The sequence below is a fragment of the Chrysochloris asiatica genome, unplaced genomic scaffold (assembly GCF_000296735.1).
Source record: "Chrysochloris asiatica unplaced genomic scaffold, ChrAsi1.0 scaffold00324, whole genome shotgun sequence".
Taxonomy (NCBI): Eukaryota; Metazoa; Chordata; class Mammalia; order Afrosoricida; family Chrysochloridae; genus Chrysochloris; species Chrysochloris asiatica.
The window spans coordinates 32,175-43,591 of NW_006408842.1; the positions used below are offsets into that span (position 1 = coordinate 32,175).

General features: G+C 38.2%; 1 pseudogene; it reads left to right on the top strand.

The window, feature by feature from the left end:
- Positions 1 to 4,324: 4,324 nt before the first annotated feature.
- Positions 4,325 to 4,919, top strand: LOC102840554 (annotated as a pseudogene).
- The last annotated feature ends 6,498 nt before the right edge of the window (positions 4,920 to 11,417 follow it).

The window sequence follows — 11,417 nt, forward strand, 5'->3', positions numbered from 1 at the left end:
GCAGGAAACTGCAATCCAATTAGCATGAAAAATCAATGAAAAGTTCAATTCTTATAATAATAGCACTGAAGTCTAACAAATAATAAAAAATGCTAACTTCCTTTTATTTTAGTTTTAGCATATAATAGCTTGTTTTCTCCCTTTGGCAGAACTGTAACTAATTTAGACTTAGCTTTTCAGAAAAAAATACATTATTTGCCATAATAATTAAAATATTCAGAGAAAAGGAATACAAATATAAAATAAAACATGTGAAATGATAAAAGGATGATGGTGATAATATTCTATAGCATTCCATTTAAGATAAGATGTTTTCAGTTTAGGGGCATCATATGTCAGAGTTGAGTCATTGGCTACTGGTTTTAGGAACCCTGGATAATGAAAATATTGACTATGTTTGGCTACTGACTGAAAGACTTGAGGTTGAAGTCCATTAAGATGATCCTTGGAAGAAAGGTCTGATCATATACTTTAAAAATCAGAGCTCTGATAGCATACTGGTTACGAGTCAGGCTGCTAATCTCAAGGTCAGCAGTTCGAAACTACCAGCTTTTTTGTGGGAGAAAGATGAGAGGCTTTCTGCTCCCATAAAGATTTACAGTCTCACAAACCCTCTACAGGATCACTATGAGTTGGAACTGACTCCACGGCACATAACCACCACCACACTTCCTAAAATCAGCCACAGACAACTTTATGGAATACAGTTCCATTCTCACATATATGGGATTGTCATGAGTCACAATCAACTTTATTGCAATTGGTTTTAGGGTATGTACAATTGAAAAAAGAAGAGGAGGAGGAAGGAAGGGAGGAAGGGAGAATAGAAGGAAGGAAGTGAGGCAGGAAAGAAACAAGAAAGGAAGGAAGGAAGGAAGCTGACATTATTAATTGATGATGAGGATCAGAAGCAAACAGAATATTGCCAGTGGGTTTGCAAAAAAGATGTGGCCACTTGGTAAAACACTTCAAAGTTTTCTATAAAGCTGCTGTTAGATCCCATTGCTATGATTCATACTGACCCTATGCAGAACAGAACAAAATATTGCCGGGTCCAATGCCATCGTCTCAATTGTTGTTACATTTAAGTGTAATGATGCTGCCACTCTGCCAATCCATCTCATTGGTGGGAGGGGGATGGGGGAAGTCCTTTTTTTTTCTGACCCTCCACTTTACCAACCATGATGTCCTTGTCTAGAAATGGTCCCTCCTGACAACATGTTCAAAGGATAAGAGACAAGTCTTGCCATCCTTGTTCCTATCAACCATTCTAACTGTAATTACTCTAACACAAATTTATTCATTCCTCTGGCAGTCCATGGTACTTTCAATACTTTTTTCCAACATCACAATTAAAATGTATCAATTATCCTACAATCCTCCTTACTCATTGTCCAACTTTCAAAAGCAAATGAAGCAACTGAAAATGCCATGGCTTGTATCAGATGCACCTTAGTCTTCAAACTGTTATCTTAGTTCTTGAACATTTCAAGTTGTTTCTTTCTCTTTGTTTCCAAACTTCCCATTCCAATCACCAGTAATTATCAATGCATCTTGATTATCAATTTCAGACTAAAGAAGTTGATAAAATTCTTCAGTTTCATCACTCTGGCTTAATTGGTTGTTGTATAAACTTGAGTAATAGTGGTATCAACTGACCTTCCTTGTAAGTGTATGGCTATTATCCTATCACAAAGAACATAATATCTCAAGATAAATCTTGAAGAGTGTTTTGTTTTGTTTTGTTTTGTTTTGATGATGAATCCAATGCAGTTCCTCTTGAATTTGTCATTCTCTGCAAAGTAAACCACATGACTGCCTGTATAAAACTGGCCAATACTAGTCTATTTCAGCACACTTGTTGTTAAATGCTATTGAGTTGGTCCCGACTCATAGAGACCCTGTATAGAGTTTTTGAGGAACAGCTGGTGGGTTTGAACTGCTGACCTTGTAGTTTGCAGTCCTGTGCTGATCCACAACACCACACCAAAAGTCCTTCAGCACACTAACGCCTAGGATATCTATCTTTATGCATTCCATTTCATTTTTGACAACTTATGATTTTCCTAGATTCATACAATATGCATTCTGTGTTCCAATTATTAATGGACATGTGCAGCTGTTTCGCCTCATTTTGAGTTATGCCCCATCAGCTACTCCTCAGAAACCATATACAAAGTCACTATGAGTTGGAACTGACTTAACAGCACTTACAACATTCACTCAAAAGAATGGAGAAAAAAATATTTTTTAAAAAATGAACATGAGAACGTATAAAACAGTCCAGTAAATGTGCAATTGAAGCCCCCAAAGGAAGAAGTAAAAAATGGGGGTAGGGGGATAGCTAAAAATGTCACAAAGTTAGTGGAAGACATAAACTTACAGATCCAAGAATCTGAGATTTCCTGACATTCCCAAGAAAGCCAAACACACATACACACACACTTATGGATACAGTATGGTCAAATCACTGAGAACCAAAGATGAAGAAAAAAAAAATTCAATTAGTTAGAGAAAAAAGAGTACAGCATGTGCAAAAGTCCAGTGATACATTGTGTATGGTTTCTCTTTAGAAGCAATGAAAGCTTGAGAAAATATAACAATATTTTGAAAGTTCTGAGAATGTCAGGGCCAGAGTTAAGGAAAACACTTGTCTATGCAGAATTCTTCTTCTAGAAAAATATCCTTCAAAAAATGAAAAGAATATAAAGAGATTTTTGGTTAAACAAAGACTGAGAAACTTCACCACCAGCAAACCTGCATTAAAAGATAAAAAATTAAGTAAGCTTTTGAGGCTAAACTGAAATGACCCTAGATATAAAATTTGCTATACTGGAAAAAATAATTAGTGCAAGAACTGATGAATATGTGGGAAAATACATAAATCTACACATCATCTCTTATAAATTTCTTAAAAGTTAGGTTTAAGTTTAAAATTATAACAAGTTGCTATGGATTTATTAAGACATTAGTAATAATGCTGGAGTCCCGGTGTGGCGCTGTAGGATAAGCACTAGACTGCCAACTGCAAGATCAGCAGTTCAAACCCACCAGTCGCTCTTTGGAAACCCTATACATGTCATTATGAGTTAGTACTGACTCGACAGTATTCAACAATAACAAATAGAATAAAATAACATATAAAAATAGCAGGATAAAGAATGGGGATAAATGGAACTATATTATTGCAAGATTGTACATTTATGTCAAATATATGATATTAACGATAAGTAGAATGGGGCAAGTTAAGGACACAAATTAGTATTCATTGAGCAACCACTAAAAAAATTAAATAAAATATAAAAGAATCAAAGTCAGTAGAAGAAATTTTAAAATCTGGTTAACTCAAAAGAGGGAGAAGTAGAAAAATAAAAACAGAACAATAGAAAACAAAGAACAAACTCAAAGATGTATATAAGCATATCAATAACATAAAATATTAATTTTATTTATAAATAATAATAATATGGTTTTGTTAAGTGCCATTGAACCTGTCACAACTCATAGCAACCCTGTGTATGGTTTCTGAGGAGTGGCTGTTGAGTTTGAACCACAGACTTTGTGGTTCAAACCAACTTTGGGGTCTAGTGTTTATCCAGTACCACAGCATGATTCCAAATAACAATATGAAGACAATAAAATAAACTGAATTGCATAAAACACTGATTAAAAGATGGATAATGTCATCCTGGATTTTTTTAAAATACAAGATTCTGCAATCTGATTGGCTACTATAAGAACAAACAAGTTGTTCGCTGGGGAACCATCAAGACAAGCAATCAAATTCCTTCAGGACAAATCCCCCTCCAAGACTGAAGCTCAAAGGTAACACATGAGCAGACATGTAAGCTTGCTGGCAACCACACTGGTCTCCTGGTGAGTGGAAGAAGGGGAAAGGCAGCAACGAAGATATGGGTCAAGTTTGACCACATTCCATCAACTCTCAATGACCTGGAGATGAGAGAGAGAAGAGGAGGGGTTGGCTGGTCCAAGTGTGTTGAGACCTAGGGACCCCTGACCCCATGGACAAGGACCTAGCCACAGAGGGCTGGAGCTGAGATAAAGTGCCCAACTGGTATGAAGTGAGGGGAGATGCACAAGAATGACCAAATTTATTAATAGTGCCCATTCGACATGGCTTTGATGGTTTGATGATCAGAATTCTACTAGAGGAAGATAAAAGATAAAGGAAACAAGCTCACACTGCAGTCCCATGGATCTGTGTCTTATTTCAACAGTGTTGGATGTAAAAGATCCAGGGAGCCTCGGACCACCTCTAACATCTTTAGGCACAATCTCTTCTCTGGGACGATCTTCTTGACAGTTCCTTGTTACCAGGACCAGCTAAACACCATTTTGAGTGTGTGTGGTTAGCTCCAAAACTTCAACCAACCTTGAGCTCTCAGATCCATCAGAATTATTCCGCTGAAGTGGAGACCGGTGTCAACCATCTGGTTAATCTGTATCTGCAAACCTCTTACACCTACCTCTCTCTGGGCTTCTATTTCAATCACAATGATATGGCCTTGGAAGGTGTGGAATACTTCCATGAGTTGGTGGAGGAGAAGCGCAAGGGTGCTGAGCATCTCTTGAAACTGCAAAACCACCGTGGTGGTCGTGAACTCTTCCAGGACATACAGAAGCAGTCCCAAGATGAATGGGGAAGAACCCTGGATGCCATGGAAGCTGCCCTGGTCCCGGAGAAGAACCTGAACCAGTCCCTTCTGGATCTGCACACTGTGGGTGCTACCCACACAGACCCTCACCTCTGTGACTTTCTGGAGAACCATTTCCTCAACAAGGAGGTGAAAATTATCAAGAATGTGGGTGACCACTTGACCAATCTCTGTAGGATGGCCTGTCTCCAGGCAGGGCTGGGCAAATAGCTCTTCAAGAGGCTCACTCTCAAGCATGACTAGGAAGAGCCTCTGGAGCCCAGCAACCTGTGAAGGGCATTTCAGCATTCCCCTGCTCTCCACAGACCTTCTGCCTGAACCTTACTCTCCAGACACAGAAGCAGTATAGTCAATGCCCTGGAGCCCCTCTTCTCCCAATCCATGAATCAAATGAAAACAATAAAGCTTCCTTTTACAGCAAAAAAATCAAAATAAAAAAAATATGAAGGAAACAAGTGTAAACTGCTACAATTTGATGAACTTGACCTATACTTATGGATGTATTCACTCAAAATACCAACTGAGAGGGAAAGAGTCTTCACATTAAAAATAAATCTTATCATCTCTGTATACAGGGTTGATAGGGATGGGCAGCTTAGACATTGGCGTGGGTTAATGTGCCAGACTGCAAAGCCATTTGAACTGCAAGGTCGGTGGTTCAAGCTCACCAGCTGCTCCTCAGAAACACAGGGTTGCTATGGGTCAGAACCGACTTGACAGCACTTTACAACAACATAAAGGCACAAAGTGACTAGCTTACAAGTTTTCAAGAGGGAGTTTAGTTTCAGAGGGTGTGGGGGAAAGTAAAATCCCCACTGAATAGTTTTCATCTTGTCTAGATGGGTCTGGTGAAAGGAGATGGGAAAAAGATTCTTATGATTCATTAGTGACTAATTGTATCACGACTAATTGCAACTGCCACAACTGAAAAGGTAGAAGTTTTGTAACAAAAAGAGAGGAGTAGTTAATCTTACAGTCAAGGAACAGAGAACACTAGGACCATCTAGGGAAAGGAACATGAGTGGAATGTGGGACCCTATCCAGGGAAGCAGAGACTCTAGAGATGGAGGCAGAGATGAGAGCATGGAGAGAGAGAACAGCTAAGAATTCTAAACTCATAGAAATAGAAAAGCTGTGTGCTGGCAGCCCAGTGCTGATGGCCAGGGGTCAGGTTTGCAGAATGTATCCTTTGGTTGTGTAAATGATTATATATTCCTAAGTGTTTTTGTGTACATCCCCTAATCAAAAAAACAGAGGGAATAGATGCACATACTGTTGAATGATGAGCACAGAGGAGATTGAAATCATTGCAATGAAACAATGATTGCAAACCGGATGTGCCCCCATGTAAACTAATCACTCAATTCACAATAAAAACATTTTAAAAACTACAAGATTCAATAATATGCTATCTTCAAAAAGGATCACTTCAAAGATATGAAGAAATAAAGAAGCGAAAAATGAAGAGTGAAGAAAGATATGCCATGCAATTAGGAAGCATAAGAAAGCTAGTAAGTCTCCATCAAAGTTAGTCTCCAATCATGTATTAAAATTAAATAATATCCTTATTATGAACAAAAACTAAAAGAAACATCAGTAAAAATTTTAGAAAAAAATGCAAATTTGTTCCTGGTCTTACATTACAAAAAATTTTAAGATTAAAATTCATAAGAACATGTACATACATACACAGAACAAAAAGGAAATATTACTAAATTTGACTATATTGAAGAATACTTTAAAATGCACAATGTGAGAGAAGATATTTGAAACAGTCGTTGTTAGGTTCTGTCGAGTCAGTACTGACTCATAATAACCCTATGCATAACAGAACAAAACACTGCCCAGTTCTGGGCCAACCTCATAATCATTGCTACACCTGAGCCCATTGCTGCTGCTGCTGTGCCAATCCGTCTCTTTGGAGGGTCTTCCTCTTTTTCTCTGACCCTCCGCTTTACCAAGCATGATGTCCTTCTCCAGGGACTCGAAAGCTCTTCTCATTTGTAGGAAACGTTACACATCATTGTTTTTTTTTTTTTTTAAAAAAAGGTTAGAGTCTTGAACAAGAACATCACAAAATAAGAAATACAAATGATCAATAAACATATATAATTATATTTAAAGTCATTTGTAATCAAAGAAATACAAATTAAAACCAGAAAGAGATACCACTGTACGCTCCACCAACTGACAAAATTCAGAATTCTGAAATAAACCAAAAAAAAAGTTTTCTGGGTGAGGAATCAAAGCAAATGGAAACTCTCAGACTGTGTTCTCACATAAGCAAGTCAGAAAAGTAAAGTTGAATATATACATATCCTATGGCACTGAAGGATAATGCATATTAAAGTTGGTTAGAACCACAAGGTCGGCAGTTCAAATTCACCAGTCACTCCTTAGAAACCCTATACAGGGTCACTATGAGCTGGAACCAACCCAGTGGTACTTAACTACAACAATAACAGTGATCTAGTAACTGCTGGATACAGTCTCTAGACAAATGTTTGTGTACAAGTGTCAAGATACATACACAGTGATACCTACGAGAGCCAGAAATAAACAAGACTGACTTGTTTTTCCAGTTTTCACAAGTTTACTGCATTTCACAGGGTGGGGCCTTGACATTTGCTTTAATTTGCATTTGCATTTTCTAACAAGTTTCTAACATACACAGTTTCCATCTTTCACAGGTATTCTTGTACAAGAACATCCCTAGAAGTCGTCCTTAACAGTCCAAAACCAGAAACAACATATAGACCTCTGAAAGTACATCTGAACCACGATAACACTGAACAAAAACTGCAGAGGATAGTTGACTCTTTGAAAAACAATAATAATCAAAGTGGCAACAGTATAAATACAATGTAAGCCCATTTTTTTAATATTAAAAGTTGACGAACCTATACTGTTTAGCGATCTATATCATTAAAGAAAATATTTTTAGATGATTTAGCATCAAATTTTATTTGACTCTAATGGTTTAAAATTAAGAAAGGTGTGCAACAGGGGTTATTCTTTCACCATATTTATTCAACCTGTATGTTGAGCAAATAATATGAGAAGCAGGGTTCTATGAAGAAAACGTGACATCAGGATTGGAGGAAGACTCATTAACAATCTGCGATATGCAAATGATGAAACCTTGCTTGCTGAAAGTGAAGAGGACTTCAAATACTTACTGACGAAGAACAAAGACCACAGCCTTCAGTATGGATTTCATCTCAATGTAAAGAAAACAAAAATCTTTACCACTGGACCAATAAACATTCTTATCAACAAAGAAAAGACTGAAGTTGTCAAGGCCTTCATTCTTCTTGGATCAACTATCAACACTCATGGAAGCAGCAGTCAAGAAATCAAATGATGTATTGCATTAGGCAAATCTGCTGCACAAGACCTTTTTACAGTGTTGATGAGCAAAGGTGTCAGCTTGAGAACTAAGGTGTGCCTGACCCAAGTCATGGTATTTTTCAATAACCTCATATGCATGTGAAAGCTGGACAGTGAATAAGGAAGACCGTAGAACAATTGATACTTTTGAGTTAAGGTGTTGGAGGAGAATATGGAAAGTGCCATGGGCTGACAAAAGAATCAACAGATCTTTGTTGGAAGAAGTGCAGCCAGAGTGCTCCTTGGAGGCCAGGATGGCCGAACTTCATCTCTCATTCTTCGGACATATTGTTAGGAAGAACCAGTCATTGGAGAATGATATCATGTTTGATAGAGTGGAGAAAAAAAGGACGACCTTCAGTGAGATGGACTGGCAAAGTGGCAGCAGCGTCAATGGGCTCAAGTGTAGCAACAGTTGTGAGGTTGGCCCAGGACCGGGCAATGTTTTGTTGTGTTGTGCATAGGGTTGCTATGAGTCAGTACCGACTCAATGGCACCTAACAACAACACCATGCTCTAGCTAGTGAAGCATTCTCCATTTACTCTCACCCCTGGAAACCACCAAAGAATGTTTCTTTTAGCATGAAAATGTTTTCTTGGTTTTTTACAATAGTAATCATACAATAGTTGTCCTTTTGTGATTGACTAATTTCATTTAACATAATGTCCTCCATGTTCATCATGTTATGAGGTGTTTCACAAATTCATCATTATTATTCCATGTTGCATAGTATTCCATTATGTTTATGTACCAAAGTTTGTTTACTCATTCTTCCATTGGTGGGCATTTAAGTTGTCTCCATCTTTTTACTACTGCATCTCACAAACTTTTGCTGTTGTTGCTGCTTTACTTTTCTGTGTGAAAGTGAAGGTTTACAGAGCAGATCATCATTTTTACAGTCTATAAATCATACACTTCCTTTCATCTCAATGATTATAGTCCTCTGAATGTAACATCATTTATCCCACTTCCTCCCTGTGTTTTCTATTTTCATTCCATTCTTCTTTCACAATTCTTCTGAATTGTATCCTTATGCAAATTCTGCACTTTTGATCTTGAGTGTTTGGTGTGTATTGAGCCATGATTATGAGTTCAGTTCCAGAACTGAAGAATGTCCACAAGCCATGGTTTCAGAGTTCTACTGGTCTCTATCTGTGATAATTAAATTTTTGTGTCAACTTGACTGGGTCTGGATTCTCAGTGATTTGGCATTGTGGTGCTGTGGGAAAAAGCACCGTTGACCACAAGGTCAGCAGTTCAAACTCACCACACTTCTTGGAAGCCCTATGGTGGTGGTGGCTATGTGCTGTAGAGTCAATTCCAACTTATAATAACCTTGTATAGGGATTCCGAGGCTGGAAATCTTTACAGAAGCAGATAGCCTCATCTTTCTCCTGTGGAACAGCTGGTAGTTTTGAACTGCTGACCTTGAGGTTAACAGCCCGATTTATAACAACTATGCTACCGGAGCTATACAGAATCACTATGAGTTGGAATTGGCTTGAAAGTACTTAACGACAACAGCAATCCTCCATGATGACATCTAATATAATGCTGTCACCCCATTATGTGATTTGTCATAATAAACTTTGATCTGTTGCAATCATCTTATGTTATAAACCCAATCATCTTATGTTGTAGAATGTTAATGAAGTCAGATGCAATCTATGGGATTAATTGTATTTTCAGTCAATCTGTTTTGTTATATAAAAGGAAAGAGAAATAAGCTGGGCTCAGAGGAACCCACTTCCACTGAGAGAAGAGATGGGAGTGGAGAGCATCCTTTGGACCACTGTGAATCTCCTATACCCAGATGAATATTGATATCCAAACGCATGTAGAACTCCAAGGAATACTGAGCCAGTAGATGCTGAAGGGAGAAAAGGACCTTTCTTCAAAGCCAGCACTCTGAATTCAGACTTGTAGCTTCCAAAAATGTGACAGAATAAACTATTTTTTAAAGCCATCCACTTGTGATAATTCTGTTATATCAGTAGTATTTAAGCCTGGTATTTTTTATTATTTTAAATTTTGTTCCACATGTTCTTCCACTCTATCCAGGATCTTCTAATGTGGTTCTTTCAGAGCAGTTGGTAGGGATATCAGGCATCATCTAGTTCTTCTTGTCTCAGGGTTACGGAGACTGATGTTCATGTAGTCCTTTGAACGACCAACTTAAATTTTATCACTCCAATGGTTGTACATTAGATGTCCATTCATGAGTTTTTAAGGTCCCAGCCACTACTCACCAAAGTAGTATGTAGAACTTGTGTTTCTGAACTATGTTATCACCTCGCATACTTTTTGTATGTTATCAGGAGAAATCAGTCCCTGGAAAAGGAAATCATGCTGGGTAAAATAAAGTCTCAGTGAAAATGGGAAAGACCCTCAGTGAGATGGATTGACATAGTGGCTACAACAATGGGCTCAAACTTGGCAATGATTTTGAGAGTAGAGCAGGACCAGGCTGTGTTTCATTCTGCTGTACATAGGTTACAATGAAGTGAGATGGACTCGATGGCATCAAACAACAACAAATTCAATCCTCACTTCAATAAAGGTTTATTAAGTATCTACTACATGCATATTACCATTCCAAGACAAAATGGCACAAGACATGCTGATTTTTTTTTTCCTCTGTGCCAAACACATTCTCATTTATTGATTGCCACTATCAAGGCAAAAATTCACAATTTATTAAAATTAGCAAAGAGCACTTTCCATTGTAACAGGATGTGTAACCAAGCTACAACCAAAATATAGTAGCTGGGAGATTTTCAACATGATGGCAGACTAGGCAGACATTCTATGAAGACCCTCTACAACAAAAATACTGAAGACCAAATTAAACAGACACAGATAATAATTCTGGTACCTCGGGATTCAGAGGAAATGTTAGAGAAATTGATTGAATACTTACTGAGAGGAGCAGGAGCAGCAAAGGAAGGAAATAAACTGGTGAACAATCCACCTGCCAGTGACTGTGTGGCCATCTTAAATATTCACCAACAGCTTTGGAAGTAGACATTGGTCTGGTGATACAGATGCATATCAGTAACTTGCAAAAGGAAAAGTGTGATTCTTCTCTTTGCCCCACACTCCCCTGGTGACCAGAGATGTGGCCAGCCCCCACCTTCATCTACCCCCTCACAGAACCTCCACATCAGGAGTTCAGAGTCTTACAGTTGTGAACTGTACCAATGTGAGGCACCAAGACTCAAGTCAGCTCTGTTCCAGACCTGCAGAACCCACAGAGATGCCAAGCAAAACCCAGACTCTCAAAACCAGCCACCCTATCCTCTAGTATGGACACAGAACCCAGCTAATTTATGGGCCTGCACAAACTGCTT